The following is a 12,291-nucleotide window of genomic DNA, read 5'->3' on the forward strand; positions in this document are numbered from 1 at the left end:
AACATTGCTCTGGATTATGTAAATCTGGAACAACCACTTTTAATAGCGATCTGTTAATCTTCTTACAACAGGTTAGTTATATGGTTTTACTTTTCTATTCAACTGAACCATGGATTAGATGAAAAACTGTGTATTGAATGGACATTACCAAAGACAAAAGGTTGTGCAGATTTTCCTGAAAAGTTTTTTTTTCATCCCTACTTTAAAGAATATGTCGTAAGCATGAAAATAGAGTTTGTGAAAATACTCTTATTGCCACAGTACAAAATGTTGCAGTTTTACAGTAACAGAAATGACACAAGTACTTTCTTTACTCTGCTCCATATGCAGATGCAGTGTAAGTCTGATTTGTCAGGATGTCAACGTTCTGTCTCAATATGTGAATCCTAAATTATGCTGTAAACTTTTCACATTTAGTCTTTTCATCAAGGAGTATACATTTGGCCTCAAAGGAGGGGACATCTGAAGGTACTAATTTATAGAACTTTATGCAAGAAAGGGTTAGTTCAATACTCAACCTTCAGAAAATTTTTCATTGTTTTTACACTTTTTTACTTGCAATTCCATACTTCCCAACCAGCCTCTCACCGTGTAGTGTTAGAATTAATGCACATGATAAGGTCTATGTTACAGATTGTGTTAAAAAGACAGTGACACCAATCTCCAAGCTCACAACTTGCACATTGTATTATTCATGGGTCTCAGTTCTCATATCATTTAGACACTGTCCAATAGAAGACATCTGTCTACATTGACATCTCAAAATTTCTAATCATGGACATGTGAACAAACATACCCATTACTAATCTTAATTCAGCAATGCCATCTCCTTCATAAAGGAATGGGTAATTGAGCAAGGCAGAAACAATGCACAAATAGTAAATGGGCTATATTCATATATATATTTATAGTGCTTTTTTCGTCAAGTGGACCACTCAAAGCGTTTTTTCCCCTACAGGCCACATTCACCCATTCACACACACACTCATGCAGCATGTCTTAGCCTGTACAGTGTTACAGGCTACACAGTGTATCGGACACTTCAACATGTGGTCCAGGTAAGCCAGGAGTCAAACCACTGACCTTCCGATTGGCAAAAAACTGCTCCTTAGCTACAGATGTAGCACACAAGTGTCTTCACTATGTACATTGTCTCCAGCAAATGCTTGCTAGTCCAAAGAGAGATATTTATTGATATAGTTTATTAATTCATTTTTTTATTGTTTGTGTGCTAAAGGAATTTAGCTTAAGATAAAATGGCATTCAAATGCTGGTGGTGCAGTCTTAATTAGACTTAATTAACAACATAAGCAAAAATATGGTCTTGGAAAATTAAATCATAAAAACATCATTACAGAAGCTTTCGGAATTTTCAATAGCTCACAATTAGCATAGCTTTGCATTTCACAAAATGTTTTGCTCTCCTCAAGTATTACACAAATGGCACTGGCTGTATAGTTATTTGATTACCAGGACAAACAAAGCTGGCCGTAATCATTGAAAACCTAACAAAGGTAGTAGCCATCCCTCCATCCACATGAATAATTTCTCCATTATGTCACCATCATTCTTCCCCATCTAACCCTCCTCTCGTCTAACACTTTGACCATACATCTGTAATCTGTCTGAGTTGGGGCTTCGCAATAGCTTGTCTATATGTTATAGTGTTTTGCTGCCATTTTATCTCTGCCCTTCTGTGGAAAAGACAAAGTGGACAATGATCTGTTTTGTGACAGAGGGATATGAAAATTGTTGGGTGTCTGTCTTTCTTTTGTATTGAGGGTTTTTGGTGTTTTGTCCTCTTTGTTATGAGATCTGTTGTTTTGAGCTCTTCCTGTTTTGAGCTAACTTACAACCAATCAGAACTGAATTTGTGTGGAGCATCTGGATTATGTGCAATTAGGACTTTGAAAGACGACATATCTATCCATATGAATTTTTGTTAAATCCTTCATTCTACAGGAGCTGGGAGTGACATATGTGTGCCTAAACAAGAACTAGGTAACTGAAGAGGTAACACTTTCCATTTGGGTCTAAACTCTGGTCAAGAGTTTAAATGTCTTAAACTCCATCATCTATCTACCACACACACATGCTTTTTTTCAACTTCTACTTTTTCATGAATGTTATGGTGATGTGAACACCTATATATAGTCAAATGTAAAAAATAATAATAATAATAAAAAGATTGACAAAACTGTCTAGTCACTACCCACTCACTCACTTTACTTGGTGACATCAGCCTCTCATTATTCATTTTAATGGCCATTAATATCCCATAATACACCAGGGCATGTATACACACACATTTGCAAGGCAACAGGCGCCACAGATCCTGGAGAACAATCATAGCCTGCACTTTGTTTATTATCTGTTACGAGAGGCAAGGGACTGTGTGTGTGTGTGTGTGTGTGTTTGATAAGATCAGCCCTGGGTTTCTGTTATCCTTGCTTCCAGTGGCACCTTTCTCTGCATTATTTGACACTCTGCCATTAAAAAAGCCTAGCAGCAAACTGAGAGTGACTGATGGGAATGGGTGTATGTGGGTGTGGATGTTTGTGTGAGACTAAAGATGTCTAAATCAATTAAGAATATTATATAAGACAATACCCATCATCTAAAAAAATAGCTATATAATCATGTTTTTTCCATCTTGAGTGTTTCGTTTTGAATACAGAAAGAAATATCCCATTTATAACCATTCACCATTATTTTTTGTACTTGATTAATGCACTTTGTCAACAATAAGAGTTAATTAATAGAGCTTGGAAAAACTTTATGCCATTTTTTTTCTTGGCAGAAATGTTCAAGCTGTGATGGAAAATGATTAATTCTCCTTTAGCATGTGCTGGATGTTGTTTTTCTAGTTCAGAGAAAGGGTGTGTTACTTTGTGTTTTTCTATATGATAAATACATGTTTATCTATCAGAGGGCTTCTTTGGCTACATTAGTTGTTTGCAACTGAGGTGGCTTTAGAGGTTAAGTTGGCAACTGAAAAACGTATCTGTCCCATGCAGGTTGTCCTCTTTTGTGTAACACCCTGTTTTTGTATGTATAAGTGAGTCATGAAATTTGAGACTCCATTAGAGCTACAGCGAATGCTGTTACACTCCTTCATGAAGTAGAAAATAGATTTTGGAAACGTTTATGCGGTGTCACTGTGCTTTGTTAACAGAAATTTCCCCCACAAAGCACAACCAGTTTGGATGGCAAGCATTAGTGCTCAGCCATTTTCAGGTCTTCTCTGAGATGCTTGACGGGGTTCAGGTCTCGACTCAAGCTGGGTCACTCAGTTACTTTCAGTTTTCCAGAAGTCTCCAGAAAAGGGCTGTGCAAGTTGCTGAACACAATAAACAATACTGCACCCTCTCAACAACCCAGTGATGAAATAACAAAAATGTGTCCAGTAAGACTGTCACAATGGTAGCTGTGGTGTGGCTTGGCAAAGAGTTAGGACCCAGATGCAGTTATTTTCAAAGAAAAACTGCCGAATTACAAAAAAACTTAACTTTGAACATGAAAATGAACAAAACAAAACATGACTTGAACTATGAAAAAACATGACTATGACTATGAACAAAATGACCAATGACTTGACGTGACCAACCTGACAACATGAATGGCAGTGAACGGTGAGGATCTGGCAAAGAACTGAGAGAACCTGGAAACTAAAATACTGTGGGGAGGTGATTGGGGATGGGGTGCAGCTGGGAAAACAAAGATATAATGACCTAATGAACCTAATGACGTGCAAGAGTAACTGGGGAAAACATGGCAAGAAACTAAATACTTAACAGAAACCGGAAACATGAAACATGAAAAACCTAAAGTCATAACAGAGAATTCAAAAAACACCAAAAAACCCACAGACGTGACAAAGACACTTAATTAAGACACTTAACACTCCGTTGCAGCAAACAACGTTACAGGAAGTTATATCTGTCAGCAGCAGTAGCCAGTAGCAATAGTCAATTTGTGACTTAACTGTGAAAGAAAAAGAAAATAAAATTACATGCTGCAAAAGGTTTATCATTGATGTTGTTACCTACATGAGTTTTTTTTTTTAATCAGTGGTGTTGCCTTTTAGTAAAATGTTGGCTACTTTGTCCTAGCTGTCACCACAGCCAGAGAGTATACATACAGCCACCATCTAAATGATTCCACCCCTATTACATGGAAACAGTGTTAGTGGGAATGGTAGTTGTTGTAATGTCGTTGTTGTAGATTGCAGCAACTCCGCCACCCCTCCCCTCAGGACAAGGTTTTTCCCATATAAGAGAATCCAGTTGGTGTGGTCTCATTTAACAAGAAATTGTCCAGGGGTTTGTGCCAGGTTTCAGTGAGGCAGTAGAAATCAAGTTTGTAGTTTGCTATGAATTCATTCAGAGGAAGGCTTTTATTGTTCAAAGAGCGGGTGTTGAGTAGAGCCAGTTTCAGGTGAGTTTGCTTTCTGATTGGTTGTGAGAAGAGCGGAAGGGGATGGAGGTTACACAGGTTCGCAAGCTGTTGGCTGTGGAGACGTAGTGCAGGGCTGCATGAGTGGGGGAGTCTGTGTCTGATGACAGTCTGTAAACAGTGCTCTGTGTTGACCAGGTGAGCGGAGATGGAATATACGGGGAGGGGGTGTGTGATGTAAATAGTCAGGAGTGTGGAGAGCACTGTACAGTGTGCTGTAAGTTAGCCGCAAGCATACGGCTACCAAGTGCGTTCGGATGGAGTCCATCAGTCTTAAACAGCGAGGAGCGATTCCAAAACAGGTTGAAATTGTCAATAAAAAGCTACGTTGTGCGCACTGCAGGAGGACTGGAGTCCTCTGGGGCCATGAGTGGAGACTGAGGATCAACAGTGTAAAAAGGTCATTAAAATCCTTCTTGGTCAGCTCTGACTGTTTACGAGCTATGTTGATAGTCCCAACATGGACTGTCACTCTCTTTATGGTGGGTGAGAGAGAGTGTAGCAGCCTGGGGATTCTACTGAGGATGACGGGTGATTGGCTCCTGGAAGGCAATGAGTGGCTGTGGTTGGAGAGAAGAGGGGACAGTGAAATGACCGCTGTGTGTTCCCGGTGCCAGTCTGAACCCAGAAAGTCTGGATTAACAATAACCTCTCAGATCTCCTCACCACCTCCACTGGCTACCCACAAGACTACGTGGTTTCTCCGCTGCTCTTCATTCTGTACACTGATGAGTGCAGATCATCTCACCCCAGCTGTCACCTGGTAAAGTTTGCTGACGACACAGTTCTCCTGTCCCTTCTGTGATGTCTGCAACAGTTAGTAGAATGGTATGACTCTTCCTGTCTGGAGCTGTATGTCAGCAAACCTAAGGAGATGGTGGTGACCTTCTCCAGCACCTGAAAGGAGCTAGTGGCGGATGTCACTACCATGATCCATGGTTCTCCGATTGAGACAGTAGATGATTACAAATACCTGGGCACCATCCTCAACTGTCAACTGAGGTTCTCCTCCAAGGGATCTAGAGGAAGTGCCACCAGAGGATGTACCTACTCAGGAAACTGAACTCCTTTTCTGTCAGTAAGAACATCTTGCGGACATTTTACTACACATTCATTGACAATGTTTTAGCTTTCTCCTTATGCTACTGGTATCACTTGATCATCATACAGGACATGAACTGTCTTCACAACATTGTGACCTCTTTTGCCTTGGTCCCAACTCCTGCCCTTCTTTGTGGTTTCCTCCGGCTCATGATTTTCTGACTCCTGCTCATTTTCTTCTCCCGGATCCGTTGCAATTCTCTCCTCTGTTGCCTCTCTCTTGGTTCCTCTTCTCCTTCATCACTAAATTTGACTTCAGATGTCACATCTCACATTTTTTCTGATTTCAGCCAATTGAGCATATTTGCGAGAATGAATGATGAAGAGGCCACAAGCTAGGTGCACATACACAGTGCGAAGAAGGAGATAACTTATTCTTGTTCTGACTCCCGTGTGGTTGTTTTTTTTTGTCATGTTATGAAAGCAGCGCAGTGGGTGTGACAGCGGAGTCCTTCTGAAGCTAGTTCTCAAACTACATGTATGAGATTGCCGTTCCTTTCCCTTGCCGTTCCCTTCACTGCCTGTCAGTTATTGGTCAGTTTGTTGAGATAGTTATGAAACAGTGAGCGTAACATTTCTACAGATAATAAGTAATAAATGTTCATTTTAATGTAAGAATACTTGCGTGTTAGTATGACATGTCTAGCCACTTTGTGTATTGCTAACTGGTTGCCTAGCAACCAAGTAATGTAATGTATGAGATCGTTTAATCTGTTATCTTAATTTGTCATCAATCTGTTATATGTGTTTACATTTATGTCATTTAACATCGATGTTACTGAGTAACTTTCTGTATTTTTATGTCTCTTGTAGTTTTACAAATCTGAAAGGAATGAAAATGAAAGATTGAAAAGAAGTGAAATCAGTTCAAGTAAAATTTCATGGAAAGAAAGTCCCATTCTTCATTTTATTCTCGTTAGCTATCTGGCAGTGCTTTGTAGTGAACACAACTGCCAGGACAGAATAACGCTTCATTTTAAGACGAATAGCCTACATTCATTTATTTATTTATTGAAATGACAGTTTTTGATTTTAAATTTTACAAGCGAAATGTTTATTTACACGTCTTTATTGTGTGGGGAAAAAACACCGCCATTACATTTGTCACCTCCTAGCGGCAGCTTGCACACCCCCAGGTGCGCACCACACTTTGGGAATTCCTGATTTAATCCATAATCCATCATCATTATTTATTGCTGTATCTGCTATTTTACTTCTTATATTTATCTGCTATTCACATTTTTATATTTATCATATTCAGTACCATATACCTTGACTCTGCTTTATTACCTCTGCAGCAACCACTAATATCGTTAATAAATAAATAAATACATTTTTTTCTGATTATAATATCACTGAATTTTCTTCAAAAGTCATTTGAGGAGTGAAGATAAAGGAAGATCAGAAATCATTTTAAGCTTGAACTGCTTGTATAATAAAACACTGTCTACGTCATGCTTTTTTAATTCTCTGAGCAGCAAATAACCCAGTCCTTATTTAAAAAGATGATGTCTCTAAAATTGGTCAGTTTGTCTCAGAAGACAGGTAGGATACTAGTTTAAACAACATATATGAAAAAAAGTTATTGCAGATTAGTGAAGACATTTTGTTTCTTAAACAAAGAAAAAATATCTCATCTCAACAGTTTGTGAGGAACAACGTTAGAGATCTTCTATGTATTAAAAAGAAATCCTCATGTTTGACAGACAATAATAAACAAACCTGCAGAAACCAGAACACCCACTTAAGGGAAATAACAATGGAAATTGTAATAAAGTTTTATCTATAAAAACTACAGGACAGTAAGAACTGTTGAGCTATCGATTTCTACATTCAGTTTCCTCCATATTGAAAAGAACGGCTGATCTTGGACATGAAACTCCTGCAGTAACGGTTTGCCCAACTCTAGTCCTGCCTGAATGTTCCAGCATCTTTCTAAAGGGGCTCTTGAAAGCGATTAACCTTACTTATTCAAAATAACTGAAAACATTCCAAAAGTGTTTTCTCAAAAAAAGAGAAGACATTTAAATGAAATTAGATAAAAGATAGGAAATGATAATCTGCTATGGATGTTGTGTACCAGTGAAAAAGAGTCAGGGTTAATTAATTAATTTACTTAGTCAAAGTAAAAAGTGAGTATGCAATAGTAAATTTTTTCCTTGGATGGTTGGAAATAGTCATCTTGCTATAGAAATAGCATAATATTTCTATTTGGTTATTTATTATCAATAACAATTTTTTTAATTGGGTGAAAACTTTTTTAATTAAACTATCATTTTTTTTTATTTAACTAGAACTCTACAATGTCACTAGTTGCAGTTTGACGGCGTTAAAATCTTGCAGTACTGCCACTTGTTCTGCGCCAATTTTCTAGAATGCCAGTTTACCAGTGGCCCACAGAGGTAGCTTTCCACATATTTAGTCTTTCTTATGTGTTATAATGAGCTATTTTTCTGTGAAAATGTAGACCATTACTGGCTTAAATGTTGTGCTGTTGGGATCATTTCTGCTGATAAATCTTGCACTTTGTATGCGGCAAATGTTTATGATGCAGGAACAACAGAGAAAAAACAAGTATGAAGTTGAAACTAGTTCTTCCCTTGGTCATAATAAGAAATTTGAGATTACTGACATATGATTGTATGGCAATGACAAGGACGCAGCAGGACTATTAGGAAGCCAATATAATTAGTTTCACTGAGTTGTAAGAACAATTCTAATGCCTATGTACTATGTTACAGAAACACTGCAAAGATTTTGAACTACTGTCTGTGAATTTCTATGCATGTTGTCAACCGAGGACATGCACGCTGCATGTAACATCATCAGCAAAGTTGTCACCGCCCAGACATTGTCAGCTGTAAAGATCTAAATTAGCGTTTGGTTTTATTTTTGTCTGTTAGTTGGCCTACACTTAACAAGATTATCAATCAGCTGAAATTAAAGGCATTGGTAGTCATCAACAGGCAACAAATCAGATGAAAAACTGTTATCCAATAAGATTTTTTAAAAAAAGAGTAAAATAGGAATTGAGACATACACCTTATCTGGTAAGTTTGCTCCCTTGTGGTGATCATTTTTGAGTACCAAAGTTAGAACATCTACCTTTATTTTGAGTATTTAAGATTTCCATGAAAAACAGGATTTTCTTCTTCTTACCTTTATCTTTTACTTAAGGATTTCTTAAAAAAAAAAAATTTAATAATTACACCCTTGTCTAGAAATGCATTGGAGTTTGTCAGTAATGACACTGGAAATAATTTCCTTTGTACACTTGTGTTAAAGATTCAAAATTAACTAGTAAATAATAGATTTAAAGAACTTCACAACTTTTCTGGAAATAGGATTTGTAATTTGTAAATTCATCTTCCAACATTCTGTCTCTCTCTCTCATTCCACATGACGGGAGAACTGCAACTACAGACATGTGCAGCTATCAAGCGAATCAGAGGATGAACAAGGGTTAGGGTACAGGAAAAACATGCAAAAGAAATACCGCAGCTGAGATTTGAATTTGAATTTGTCAATTGTCAATTGATGTGATTATTTTAAATAAGTGTCCATCCATCTATTTTCTATACCTGTTTAATCATTTTCAGGGTCAGCAGGGAGAATGTCAGCTGTGGCAGGTGTCATGAGGTCAGAGCTAGGGTACACCCTGGACAGGTTACCATTCCATCACAGGAGTAGCATAGAGAGAGACAGACAACCACACACACTCGGTCAACCTTGCACATATGTGTGTGGTCTGTGTAACAAAAAACATGTCAACCACGGAAGAATCGGGAAAGCATGAACACCCCACAAAGGAAGACCCCAGCTGAAGTTTGGACAAGGAACCTTGGTACTGTGAGGCAGCAGTTCTACCTCTCCCAAAATACCATTCTTACCCTCATTTAAAGCGACACCTTACTAAATCAGATATATTTCCCCAGCAGTTCATGCATTTAGTCTTTGTAGATACTCTCAATGTTAATTATCTAAAGTGGGGTTTGGGAGCTGTCCAAATCACACCTGCAGGAGGGCATAAAACCTTAAAAGGCGAAAAGTCATGAAAAACATGTAATTGTGTGTCTTTATATCAAACACACAAGTTGTAAATTTGCGCTCTTATTTTGGCACAATCAATATACAGACGTGTGTGTGTTAATTGGTCTGTGGCCTAGTTCTTACCCTCATCATATTACCATCAGTTGGGAGTAAATCTAAATTCATTCAGACAGCCAGGAGACAAGGACATGATCTATTATTTACACTGTAAACCATTAAGTCTATGACCCAGAAAGAATGAATTTGTTACTCCTGCTCACCACTTAGTTTGGGTAGTTAGCAGAGAGAAAAAATAGCGTATACAGGATCTCACATAATTCTAATTTTTTCTGAAGCTTACTACAGAATACTTTCAGGAAAAAAATGTATTTACTCATTCTTTAAAGTTTGTGTGTAGTTATATGAGTCAAGATGGTGTGTATTTATGTGTGTATGGTCAAAATGGTTTTAAACGAGACAAACTTGTGTTTGAAAGAGAGAGAGAGAGTTGGAAACAATAAAGCTACAGCATTTGAAAAAAAAGACATTCAGAAAGATAAAGAAGTACATGGTTGGTTGTTTATACAACAATGCAAAGTGACACATACCTATGCCTTTCAAGCTTCGGGTGATACTTATAGTGTTTAGCAATAGAGGTTTTGTACTATATGTATATACAATTCCACTTGAAAACAAAAATTTTAATGTAATTTTTTAAATCTATCTCCACCTTCTTTGCTTTACGTATAAATTTTAAGTTTAAGTTTAAGAGCTTAAACAAACCAGCTCTGTCAGATTTTTTACCTAATAAACCTAACAGGCTAATTCAAATGGCCTTCAAGAAACAAATATGCAATGGAAAAAAAACCCAAACACCATCAAAATGGAACCACAGCACTTTCAATTACAAAGCCTAATTTTTCTCCGACTGTTGTCAGCTTTGAGCACACTCAACCCACATTGAGCCACCAATAAAAACACCAACTGATTAAAAACAATTTAATTTGATAGCTTAGACGGTGCTTCCCAATTTTCAGACGAGCTATTCATCACAAAGCTAGACATACAAATGCTAAAAAACAATTTGACTCCAATTGCTGTAAGCGTTGGATCACGCTGCGAGACATGCTAAAGCTAATTTGCCAGATGAATTAGTTGGCACGACTTGAACTTCATTGGCGAAGTTATAAAATCCCGTATGAAGAGGAAAGTGCTCCTGACGTACATTATAGTAATTGTTTCAACGGAACCCTACTGTTCGAGGTATTTTAAACGCCCACCCCCCTGCCATTCCTGAAACTATGTTACTGTCAAATGGCTTGGCTCAAAATTTAAAATATTACAAAAACAGCCCCTCCATTCCTTTTCACTACTGGAGTCCATGTTCCCTGCAATGCCAACACATGCCAAACTGGTTTCAGTCCAGTATTTTTAGGCTAAAACACGACATTAAATTATGATGCAACATGGGGTAAAAGCTAGTTTTATATCAGAATTCGTCCTTTTAAGAGGTCCATGGAAAACATTGGACAGCGGGACAAAACAGACAAATACTAAAATTATGCCAAATAAAATGTGAATGACATATACAGCTACAATGCTTCTCAAAGTGTTTAGGGCCAGAATATAATCTTTGTTTCAGGAATAAAGGTGTTCCTAAAAGCTTGTTGAGCTGATACAGCAAAACAAAGAACAGAAAAACTGCTGAAAAAGAAATAAAATCATGATTCTTTAAAAGCTGGGGGCTTTCTTTGTGGAGTTTGCAAGTCCTCCCTGTGGCTATATGTTTTTTCTGTTAGTGCTTCAGTTTCCTCCCACTGTCCAAAGACACATAGGTGTGAGCGAAGGCATCTCTCTTTCTCTTTTCAACCAACATGAACCAATGGCTGGTGCTGGAGCATTAGGAGATGGTACAAGTTTACAACCTCACTCTGAACATATGTTATGCTAAGTCTTGGTCACTCATCCTTCGGATATATTTTTAATGTGCAGGGTACGCCTATAGCATGATTTTTCAGTATGAAGGATACTTCCCAGCTGCTTGACCTAAATTTTGAAAGATAAATTGCCAGGGTACTGTTAGAAGTCCTGTCAAATCTTGCTGCAGTTAAATGTTGTATTTCAAATTATCATTATCAATTAAGTGTAAGACAGTTTGTTAATCCCTAAAGGGAAATTATATTGTTGCAGTTGTACAAAACAAATAACAGTCTTTTGTCATTTATCATTTTAGGCAATCTTTGTGTATGGCTATTGCTGTGGGTAGGAATGGCCTACTATGCTAATCTTTGTAGTAGCAAAGCTGAGGAGGCAACTTTCTGTGCAGGGCAGTGTTTGTTCCAATGTCATATAGAAGATCTGCGGAGGTGACCAACCTATCAAAGATACACCTCGCCTCTACTGAAACGTTAACTAGAATTGTATCCAGCTGATTTTGGAAATGGATGTTACAGGAAGTGAATGACTCTTAAAATTAGTGAAATGCAAAAATGCATGCTAATCACTGTTCTCAAAATCATTTAGCTACAATGCCTTCATGTAAATGTTTTGTAGCAAACTCCAGCAACAGGAATGGGTCAAGTAATGGTGATTTCAAAATGTAACAGATACAGTTAAAGACAAAATATAGCCCAGCAAATGTTCTCTTTCAGTAGTTTTACTGTTCTTGCATTTATGAAATGTACTGGCATCAAATACAGTAATTCT

This window comes from Leuresthes tenuis, unplaced genomic scaffold, assembly GCF_036924035.1.
Source record: "Leuresthes tenuis unplaced genomic scaffold, fLeuTen1.0.hap1 SCAF_4, whole genome shotgun sequence".
Lineage (NCBI taxonomy): Eukaryota > Metazoa > Chordata > Actinopteri > Atheriniformes > Atherinopsidae > Leuresthes > Leuresthes tenuis.